This window comes from Moschus berezovskii, chromosome 13 (assembly GCF_049115385.1).
Source record: "Moschus berezovskii isolate FMDL1 chromosome 13, NW_MosBer_1.0, whole genome shotgun sequence".
Lineage (NCBI taxonomy): Eukaryota > Metazoa > Chordata > Mammalia > Artiodactyla > Moschidae > Moschus > Moschus berezovskii.
Genome location: NC_142472.1, coordinates 56545027 through 56556874, shown reverse-complemented (window position 1 = coordinate 56556874; position 11848 = coordinate 56545027). Strand labels below are relative to the sequence as shown.

Here is an 11848-nt window from a genome sequence, read left to right as displayed (position 1 = left end):
TTGACTAAACAACAACTTACCATGACTGACTATATATTTCAAAATATTATTTTTAACGTCTATATATTTAATATTCTATTTCCTCAATATAGAGGAAATAGACACCCACTCCAGTGTTCTTGCCTGGAGAATCCCAGGGATGGCGGAGCCTGGTGGGCTGCCATCTATGGGGTCGCACAGAGTCAGACACGACTGAAGCAACTTACAGCAGCAGTAGCAGCAGCAGGCAGTTATGTTTACCTAAACAGAACCAGATCAAACATAACTGACTCCAAAAGTTTCCCAACAGAGATAAGCAAAACAAGGTCTCTAGACAGTCCTACTCAGCAGATTCCTCCTTCACTTCCTCTCCTTGCACAGCACAGGCTCAACTCTGCAGCCTCCCTTAGCCTTTCCCTACCCCCTTTATCAGAAGCTGGCCTCCATCACTCAGAGCTTTCTCCTAAGAGGAGCAAAGCTGGCTCTAGATAGGAGGAAGCATGCAGAATAAGGGTCAGAGAACCCAAAAGAAGGATCAGAAAATATGCTCAACATCACTAATCACTAGGGAAATGCAAATCAAAACCACAATGAGAATACTTCACATCCATCAGGATGGTTATTACCAAAAGTAAGGAAGGGATGGAGGAAGGAAGGAAGGAAGAAGGAGAAAGGAGAGACAGAGAAAGGAAGGAGAGAGGAAGGAGGGAGGAGGAAAGAGGAAGAAAAAAAAGAGGGAGGGAGGAAGGAAAGGAGAAAGGAAGAGGGAAAGAAAACAGCAAGTGTTGGCAAGGATGTGGAGAAATAGAAACCTCCATGCATTGTTGGTGGACAAATGTGAAATGTGCAGCTGCTATGAAAAATGGTATGAAAAATTAAAAACAGAACTGCCGTATGATTCATCAATTGTATTTCTGGATATGTTACCCAAAATAAATAAGAGTATGGACTCAGATACGTGCACATCTGTGTTCACTTTAGCATTATTCACAACGAAAATGTGGGAGCAACCCAGGCGTCCATCAACTGAGGAAGGGGTAAAGAAAATGCAGTGCATACACACAACAGAATATGATTCAGCCTTAAAAAAGGCTAGGGATGAATTCCACCTTAAGAGGGAAATTTCAACTTATGCAACAACATGGATGAACTCTGAAGACATGCTAAGTGAAACAAGACAGGACAAGTACTGTACAATTCCACCACAAGAGGTACCTGCTGCTGCTACTGCTATGTCACTTCAGTCGTGTCTGACACTGTGTGACCCATAGACGGCTCCCCTGTCCCTGGGATTCTCCAGGCAAGAACACTGGAGTGGGTTACCATTTCCTTCTCCAATGCATGAAAGTGAAAAGTGAAAGTGAAGTCGCTCAGTCATATCCGACTCTTAGCGACCCCATGGACTGCAGCCTACCAGGCTTCTCCGTCCATGGGATTTTCCAGGCAAGAGTACTGGAGTGGACCTAGGGTAGCCATATTCCTAGACACAGAAAGTAGAATGGTGGTTGCCAGGTTTGGGCTTCCCAGGTGGCTCAATGGTTTAAAAAAAAAAAAGTCAGCCAACTCAGGAGAATCAAGAGATGCAGGTTCAATCCAGAGGTCAGGAAGATCCCCTGGAGCAGGAAAGGGCAAGCCACTCCAGTATTCTTACCTGGAGAATCCCTTGGAAGGAGGAGCCTGGCGGGCTACAGTCCACAGGGTTGCAAAGAGTCAGACACGACTGAGCACACACATACTCCACAGGAGTGTTTACTGGGTGCAGAGTTTTAGTTTTGGAGATAGGTGATGGTAATGGTTGACAGCAGTGTGAGTGTATTATTGTCACTGAACTGTGTGCTTTAAAACAAACAAACACCATTAACATGATGAGAAAAGAAGAACTAGGAGGAAGGGAGGAGAGATGGGAGAGGAAAGCAGGAGCCAGTGTTGGAGGAAGGCCCCTCCCAGGTAAACGGAACAGAAACAGGAACACACACTAGACTGGATTTGGCACGTGGAGAGCTAGAGTGAAATTTCCTTTTCTGTGGGCTGAGGGCACAGGGGAGCTGAGCCCAAAGGAGCTCTAGAGATCTGACTTCCGGCAAAAGTAGAATGAAAACCAGGCAGTTCTCAGGGTGTGGCACCAAGCTAAAGCCCCTACTCCCCTCCTCCGTGGAGCTCAAGTGCAGAAGTCAGGGAAAGCCGGGAGCCTGCAGTGACCACTTCAAGCATCAGGGCATATCTGAATTGCCACTCCCTCCATAAAGGCCGTTCTGATGCTAAAGCTTAAACTCCAATACTTTGGCCACCTCATGCGAAGAGTTCACTCACTGGAAAAAGAGTGATGCTGGGAAGGATTGGGGGCAGGAGGAGAAGGGGACGACAGAGAATGAGATGGCTGGATGGCATCACCGACTCGATGGACATGAGTTTGAGTGAACTCCGGGAGTTGGTGATGGACAGGGAGACCTGGCGTGCTGTGATTCATGGGGTCGCAAAGAGTCGGTCACGACTGAGCGACTGAACTGAACTGATGTCCCCCAAACCATGCATTCTCAGCGCGGTCCCTAGCCTCCCCCGCAACCCAAAGAGGGCAAACAGTGGTTCTTGCAGGTGGAAAAATCTTTCCATGCACCAAACACAGAAGTGCATATGGCAAATTCACACCACGGATCAGTGGTGTCATAATTGGGGGGGGGGGGCAAAATTTCCCGTGGAGAAGGAGAAAGCACGCCAAGGCTGAGAACCACGACCCTAAAGTTAGGGGTAGGGCTGAGGGATGTGACCACCCCCCATCCCTGGGGTCCGCACGGACCTCCATGCTCCTCTCACAGCTCCGGTGAGGGAGCACGGGCGACCTCACCCGGTCCAGCCCCCGCGGTCAGGCGCCCTGTCGCCGGGGTCGCGGTCACGGTCACCGCGCGCGGCCGCCACCTTCCCGCCCGCACAGGGAGAGGGAACGGGACGCGGCAGACTCCGGAGCCGCCGGGGCGGGGCCGGCTCACGGGAGGGCGGGGCCAGCTCCGGGAGGTGGGGCCGGGGCCGGCTCCGGCTCCGGGGGGCGGGGCCGGCTCACGGGAGGGCGGGGGCGGGGCCGGCTGCGGGGGCGGGGTCTGCGGGCGGCGCCCTGCCCCTCGAGGAGCCCCAGCGGCTCCGCCCGAACGTCCGCCTGCCGCCCGGCTCCTCCCGCCGCCTCTTCGGCGCGCTTCTCGGAGGTGCCCGCGCGGCGACGCCCCGGGCAGCTAGGGAGCCGCTGCGGCCGCGGAAATCTGTACACACCGCAGCGTAGCCCCAGTAGCTGGGTCTCTGTGGCGCAATCGGTTAGCGCGTTCGGCTGTTAACCGAAAGGTTGGTGGTTCGAGCCCACCCAGGGACGGCAGCGTTCTGTTTTTCCTCTACGGGAAAATTCGTTTTAAAATGGCAACAGGGAGATTTTTTAATGGAGCAAGAGTACGATACTGCGACGCTTCTAGGACAGAGGAAGACTACTTCCAGTTAATGGTGTTCGGTGCCGGTGAATCCTAGAGCGACGCTGCTGCGGCGTGGTTTGCTCATTCTAGTTCAAACGAATATGTGGGGGAAATGTGCACCCATGGTCCAGGAGTCCTGCCTGACCTTGTTCATCAACAGCAGACACTGCAATGGCAGAAACAAACCCCAAACACGCAGTTGCTCATTGGCAGGTGAATGAATTGGTTTCTCTAGGAAAACCTGATACCACCTTAAAGTCAAAGTGGTTATGCAGTTCTGCCTTATGTGCAGCCAGAAAGATTGGAGGAGCCGTGCAGATGCAAACAGGCAAGAGGAGACATCTCAGACTGTGGAGGCACAATTCATTCCAAGCCATTGTGGGCTGAATTAAGCTGTGTTCTATCTAGCTTTTGGACTCAGCACTCCAATCTAGGCAAAGGCCTTAACTGTTCACTTTGTTTAGACTCCCACCTGAATTTTTCCGGAAATTAGAAAGTGTAGAGGTTCCTGTGAAAAAATCTCCTACGACGTGTTTTCAACTCATCTCATAGAAGACGCAAATATTTTTCAAGCAGACGATTCACACGCGATTTCCTGTTTTTTCCTGATTTTATTGAGAAATAATTGACATTATGTCACTGTATACATACGATTTTCTATAAAGATAGGGAACCACATGACAATATAACATGAGGCTGTAATTCATTCCTGCCAAGATTGAGGTCACCTGGTGCTTAGTAGGTAGGTGCTTTTTCTCTGAGATGTACCTACCATGTATAGACTTTAGAGACCCAGAAGAAGGAATCGTTAAACTATCTCACTAGGGTGTCTCTTAGGGAATACTTTGGCAAATGCTGGCTGGCAACTATTTATCAAGTTACTGTTGATGATAAAATATCCTCTACTGCCTTGTTAGGAGCCCTCAGGAAGAAGACACAACACTGCACTTTTGGTGGAATTCCGGACAGAATAACAGTAGCCCATCCCCTTCCCCCCCCACCCCTAACCCCCGACCCACCCAATTGTTCTTAGATAGGAGCCTTTCTGAAGCTCCTGGAAATTCCAGACTTTCACCTACACTTCAGGATAGCTTACAGTGGAAACAAGAGAATGGCGGGGTGGAGGTGGAATTGTGTCATAAGTTTATTTACAGACAAATTGAGTCTCACATTTCAAGATGAAGAAGCTGTAATATTTGCTGTTAACTGAAGTGACGGATCCTTCCACTTTGAAGCTGAGTATATTTACACTAGGCTCTAAGCTCCTCGAAGGAAGAGACCATATTAATGATCATTTTAGGATCCAGAGGATTCCCTTCACCCTGTTTCCGCATGAAATCTTTTAAAGGTTATAAGCACTTAACAGAAGTTCTTTGAAAGGTCCAGTCTGCCTTACACCCTCTTCCTGGCCAGGTGTCTGCCCAGCGTGCCCTCCCCCATCTCTGCTTACCTGGGTCACATCTACTGAGAAGCTACCCCTGGGGAAGCCTCCCCTGACACTGCCTCCATCTGATATAGACGCCCGTCCTCCACGATTCATCATAGCACCCTGCAACCAGGGAGTTACTTGTCCCCTGAACGGGACCGTAATCTCTTTAGAGGAGGAACCATGCCTTTATTCATGCTGCTCACTCACCTAGCACAGGCCTGTCCCATGGCACACACTCAGGACCAGAGCCATCCCTGCCTTCCTGGGTACGTGGTTCATAGAGGCCGACCGTCACATAAAAATGCATATGGCCAAGGGTCAGCATGAGGAACACAGAAAAATGTTCCCTGGCCCTGAAGAAAGAAGTCAACTTAGATGGGCTGAACTGTCTTCATGGAGGACTTGTAATGACCCTGAAAGATCTGGACAGGGCACAAGGGAGGGGAGGGACATTTTAGGCTGGGGAGATTTCAGGACAAGATGAGGGGGTGGTGGGGGTTATGGGTGGGCTATTTGTACTTAGGGTGCAGTGAAAATGTTCTTAGCTTGTAAAAGGGCCCTGAAGACTGAGGGAAGAGGCTGGGCTTGACTCTGTAAAGGAGTCACTGTTAAAGGTCTCTGTTTTAGGACAGAAGGAAATCTACTTTTGGTGGTCAGGCTGACAACAGCCATCAATAAGAAATAAGAGGTCAGAGAACAGCTGAGACGCAATTATGTTTCAAAGGAGAAGCATTGAGGCTCTGGGCTAAGGTGAGTAAAGGCAAGAAGGCATAGATGAATTCAAGGGAAGACTGGTTGAAACTTTGGAACGGAAACAGGAGGGAAGTGTGAGGGTGAAGTCCACATTTAAAGCTTGTTGTGTTCAGACCCTAAGTCATGTCTGACTCTTTGTGATGCCATGGACTGCAGCACACAGGCTTCCCTGTCCTTCACTATCTCCTGGAGTTTGCTCAGACTCATGTCCATAGAATTGGTGATACCATCCAACCATCTCATCCTCTATCGTCCCCTTCTCCTCCCGCCTTCCATCTTTCCTCCTGCCCTCCCTCTTTCCCAGCCTCAGGGTCTTCCAATGAGCCAGTTTTTCGCATCAAGTGGCCAAAGTATTGGAGCTTCAGCTTCAGCATCAGTCCTTCCAATGAATATTCAAAGTTGATTTCCTTTAGGGTCAAAGCCTGGGGGACCCAGAAAAATGGTGATGCCTTTGCTTGATGTGGAACTTTGGAGGATTCTTAAAGAAAACTTGAAATTAAAAAAATTTTAAATTGTCCATATTTTTAGCTTATCTAACCTGTGGTCAGTTCACCACCATGAAGTTCATTGAGAACCTAGTCTCAGAAACAATCTTTTTTTAAAAAAAGTTTAACTTCATTTATTTAAGATGCGCTTCCCTGGTGGCTCAGCTGGTAAAGAATTGGCCTCCAGTGTGGGAGACCTGGGTTCGATCCCTGGGTTGGGAAGATCCCCTGGAGAAGGGAAAGGCCACCTGCTCCAGTATTCTGGCCTGGAGAATTCCATGGTCTGTATAGTCCATGGGGTCACAAAGAATCGGATACGACTGAACAACTTGCACTTTCACTTTGATTTATTTAAGATAGTTTCCAGCAGACCACTTGGGGTTTCACAGAGCCCTGTGAAAATCTGAATGGGAAGCTAAAGCTCTTCTCCGCAGAATGTACACATTCACTGGGAAATTTTTATTTACAGCATCCAAGGGAGTCACAGAGCCTCTGCAGTAGGTTCTTGGCCCTGTTTTGTATTTTATCCAATTTGTATTCTAATTACTGATAAAAGTCATAAAGCATGTCAAATCCAAAATGCTTAGGTATGGAAAAGTTACTAAACTGAAGATTTTAAGGTAACACAAAGAACTAGAAGAGTCTAATAGTATTGACAAGTCACAAAGAGAAGCCAGTTTCTTTTTTTTTTTCTTGCTGAGAAATTAAGTACATTTGTAAAATTAGTAATAAAGGACTTGAGACAAAAAGAGCTGTCTTGAGGTTTTAACACTTAATGTTTTATTGTTGGGGCTTCCCAGATGGCTCAGGGGTAAAGAATCTGCCTGCCAATGCGGGAGATGAGGCGGGTTCGATCCTAGGGTCAGGAAGATCCCCTGGAGGAGGGCATGGTGACTCACTCCAGTATTCTTGCCAGGGAAATTCCATGGACAGAGGAGCCTAGTGGGCTACCTACAGTCCATAGGGTCACAAAGAGTCAGACATGACTGAGCATGCATACTTTATTGTTAACACTCTGGAACCACTGGACGTACTCTGCGAAGGGCTTTAATATACTGAGGCTTTCAGGGTCCCTTCTGTAGGGATTTATACCATTCAGTTCAGTTCAGTCGCTCAGTCGTGTCCGACTCTTTGCAGCCCCATGAATCACAGCATGCCAGGCCTCCCTGTCCATCACCAACTCCCGGAGTTCACTCAAACTCATGTCCATCGAGTCGGTGACGCCATCCAGCCATCTCATTCTCTGTCGTCCCCGTCTCCTCCCACCCCCAATCCTTCCCAGCATCAGATTATTTTCCAGTGAGTCAACTCGACGCATGAGGTGGCCAAAGTATTGGAGTTTCAGCTTTAGCATCAGTCCTTCCAATGAACACCCAGGATTGATCTCCTTTAGAATGGACTGGTTGGATCTCCTTGCAGTCTCACCAGATACCAATTTACATTTCTTTCCTTAGGAGTTACTTTAATCACTCCCAGCAAACTGTCATATTTGCTGTCATGAGTCACCCTCTCATAGGAATTGAGCTTTTTTTTTTTGCAGTAAAAGCAAACCAAAAACTATTGTCTGTCAAAGATGACTCAAAGTAGTTATTCTGAAATAAGTAAATCAAATACACACTTTAAAATAAGGATATCCTCAACTGCCTTAGTAATAAGCTGAAAAAGTACAGCATAGATTATTATATGCACATGTTGAGTGTAATGATAGTTTGTATTTAATTATGTAATATAGTCACTTTACTAGCATATATAGGCTGACCTGATAATTGGAATTCACTATAATACTACTACAGAGGTGACAGTCTGCTATGGATAAGAACTCAATATAGAATTAAAGTTTTAAAGATAGAATTTTTCCATTAATGACCATCCACAGAGATGCTTTACGGTAATGACAAGGTCTGTATCCGTGGGACTCCAGATTACAGCTCAAACATTTTTCCATCCTTCTGAATAGGCCAGGCTTACATCGTCTTGGGCCTTGGGGGAGCTTTAAATATCAGGTGAGCTGTAGACACACTTGAACTTCTCAGCATATTTAGATCGTTTCTGCCTCCAAATCCAGCGGGAAGGTTATAATAAAGAGAAAACTGGCAAGAAGGGTGCTTGACCCGGCTATTAAGTGCCTGCAGTAACTAAACAGAAAACGCATTTTCATTTTGAGATTTGAAGTATTTCATAGGAGCCTCTTTTCTCCCAATGACCTCTTGCTTCTTGGTTACATTTAATCTCCTGATTAAACTTCTCCAGTTGCAGATTCCTTGTCACTTTGGCACTTGGCTGTTGTGAAGAAGTTATTTATATAAGTGTCTTTTGTGGGTCTGCTTTACCCAGAAATGTCCTGGTGTGCCTGTCAGCCACCTGTGTCTCTTCTGTGCTTCTGGAGGGAACATGGTTGGGAGAAAGTGGGGTGAGGATCTCCCGGAGGCAAAAAGCAACAGAGGGCCAGAAAGACAGCCTACCATTTAGATGCCTTTACCACCTGGAGACTGTCCACACACCATCTTGGCCTCCTGGGTCCTGTGTCTCCTCACTCTTCCTCAGCTCCTCACCCAGCCTTGGCCTTGCACCCCCCTTGTCATCCTTCAGACCCTGTCATCACAGGTCAGTGCACTGTCTGAAAGCTCAGGTTCAAGCACACCACTTTCTAACCAGCTCCATGAGTCCCACTCCGGCATTCTCTGAACCCACCTCCAGTCCGTGGAGGTCCGCCACCACTTTTTGAATGACCATCCCTTATCCCATGTCCCTCCTAATCCTCCCTCTTCATCCTTTACTATAATCATTTTCTTGCCTAAAACCTGAACTCCTCTCTCTTCTGTGTCCAGTTTGTCTGACAAAGCCTCTAACTTCAGCTAACTCTTTAATTTCCCATCTACTCTCTCAGTCCTGCACCCGAGTCACACACACAATTGGAGAAAAATAGACAAATATTTTAGCTGGTCTCAGTAGAGTTTACAACCGTAGACTTCTGGAGGGTTCTGAGCACTGCCTAGTGAGCCTACTGCATGGTCCTGTTCATTTAGCACCAGAGACTCAAATCTCTTCTTCCATCTTCAACTCTTTCTCCCCTCAGGCCCGCAGCTTTTACTGTCTCGAGAAAAGAATCACAAGACCTTCCTTATCCCCGAATCTTCAAATCTTCTGATGACAGTACCTATATACTTTGTTTTCCCTGGTACTAAAATGGATAAACTCTTCTAGCTCTTCGGGTCACACCCTCTTCCGATCTTGGATCTTGTCCCAGAGAAATCTGCTCCTGCAATTGTACCTTCTCTCATTTACAACATACATTTGTCTTTCTGGAACACTTGGGCTCTCACTTAAACATGTGCTAACATCTTCCATCTTAAAAACATGAAAACCCTTGACCTTGCATTCCCTCACCAGGTGTCAAGCAAATGGTTCAAAAGAATGGGATGTGTATCTGCCCTTTCTCACCGTCCCTTCTCGCTTGAACCCATTCACTCTTGTCCTCACAGCTGCATTTAACTGTCCTGGCAAAGTTACCAAGGGCGTCCCTGGTACCGAGGCCAATGTCAGGTCTCAGGCTTCATGTTTCTCTACTGCTCAGCGGCACCTGGCAAGTCGGCAGCCTTCCCTTGACAGCTCTTCCCTTGATTTTCAGGACACGACTCATCTGGTTTTCCTCTTAGCCGCCCCTCTTCTTTCCCCAGAGCTGTTTTAACTCCCTAAATGACCCCGCTCTCTTGGTGGGACTGGTGGTAAAGAACCTGCCTGTCAATGCAGTAGACCTAAGAGATGTGGGTTCAATCCCTGGGTTGGTTGGAAAGATTCCCTGGAGGAGGGCATGGCCACCCACTCCAGTATTCTTGCCTGGAGAATCCCATGGACAGAGGAGCCTGGCGGGCTGCAGTCCATAGGGTTGCAGAGTCGGACATGACTGAAGCAACTTAGCAGGCACGCACTACATCATGGCATCAAATAGGATCTGCGCACCCATCATTCCTAGATGGCTGTCTCCAGCGGTCCCCTCTCGAGCCCCAGTACTGTAGATCCACTTTCCTATTCTCCCCACTTGGAAGTCTAATAGGGATCTTACACTCAATGCATCCAATTTTATTTTTTTTAGCATCCAAAATCTTTTTAATAGCAAAGTAGAGTCGGGGTTAGTTCTTGTAGCTACGGTTGGCCTCTGGTGCGCTCGAACTTCCAGCCCTTGGAGTATACAAAGGGTTTGGGGTGGCTATGCAGGGTTCCTGGGGTCTTGCTGAAATGCCTGTACACCTCTCTCCAACCTGGAGAGGACCAGAGAGGACAGTGCCACAGCCCTTAGGGGAGTCCAGGGTCAGCTGGTCAAAGGTGAGGATCTTGCTCCCTGGCCTTGCGGGTACGACTCCGGGTGCAGCTGCTCACTCACAGAGCACACACCTTGTTCATGCACTTCCTGGACATGCACATCAGTGATTACAGTTCCCACGATCACAGATGTTTTGCCTTCCCGGCTAGGAAACCCTATCTTCTGATCACCCAGGAAAGGGAACGCATCCAAAACTGAATGAATTCTTTCCTTTAAAGGTTTTCCTTCCCAAGTCTGTCCCATCTCAGTAGACAGAACCACCCATGTGTTCAGGCAACGAAATCTGAGCTCCGTTTCCTCCTCTTTCTACCCCCTAGTCAACCAACAGCTCGACCTATTGGCTCCACTTCTGAAATGCAACAGTCGTTCAGCTGTTTATCACCTCCACGGCTGAGACGGTCGCACACTAGCACTTCCATTCTGATAACTGTAGTGATCTTTTAAAACCTCTTGACTAGATTGTGTTATTGTCTGGAAACTTCTGGTGGCTTCGTTATTTTCGGGAACCATACGTGACCTGGTTTCTGCCGACCTCTTTAACCCGGTGTTCTAATTCTCCTTCCCTTGCTCACTCTGGTCACACTGGCCTCTTCCCTGTTCTCAACCATGCCACGCACCCTCACACCTCAGGGCTTTTGTTCTTCCTGGATAATGCCCTTGATTCAGTCACGTGGTCAATTCCCTAACTTCACTGAAGGACCTGCTCAAATTTCACTCCCACTCCAAGTCCACCTGATCTAAAATAATCCACCCATCACTCAATTCACTTTTCTCCATAGCATTTAGTACCATCTGACATTTATCAATTATTAGTCTGTATTTGTGAATTTGCCTACTTGCTAAAATTTGTAACCCTAAAAATCAATACCTGCAGTGCTTTTGTGGTCATTTGTGGATGTGTACACAGCAGTGAAAAATCTGAGTCCCTTGCAGAACATCTGGTCTGTGCCACAAGGTCCTCGATGTGTGGTACAGATCACTTGGCGTGAACTGAATATGCTCATGTACATCTTGGATAGGACCAGACTTCAAGGACTGCTGGCATGGACCCAACACTTATGGACATTTTTTGTGCTTTTTGTTGGTTATTTTGTGGTTTAAAATAGCCCTGAAGCGTGGTGCTCAAGTCCTATCTCCTGTTCCTAAGCTCAAGGAAGGTGTGATGTGCCTTATGGAGGAAAATGTGTGTGCGGGACAAGCTCCATTCAGGCATGAGCTACAGCACTGTTGGCAGTGTTCAACGTTAGTGAAGCAATAATATCTATTGAGCAGAGGTTCACAGGAACCTAACTGTATTACTGCCAGAAGCAGTGGTTCAGTAATTGCTAATGCAGTGTTCACAGCAACTTTACAGAACTACCAAATAACAAGAGTCAACTGCATCTATTTCCTATTACCACCTAACATTATAGATTTACCTTCTTGTTTAAAA

At 47.5% G+C, this 11848-nt stretch overlaps 1 non-coding gene across 1 annotated transcript; it reads left to right on the top strand.

Moving 5' to 3' along the window:
• Window positions 1-3260: 3260 nt before the first annotated feature.
• TRNAN-GUU (transfer RNA asparagine (anticodon GUU)) lies at window positions 3261-3334 on the top strand. Its single transcript has one exon. It is a non-coding gene; the product is annotated as a tRNA-Asn (tRNA).
• The last annotated feature ends 8514 nt before the right edge of the window (window positions 3335-11848 follow it).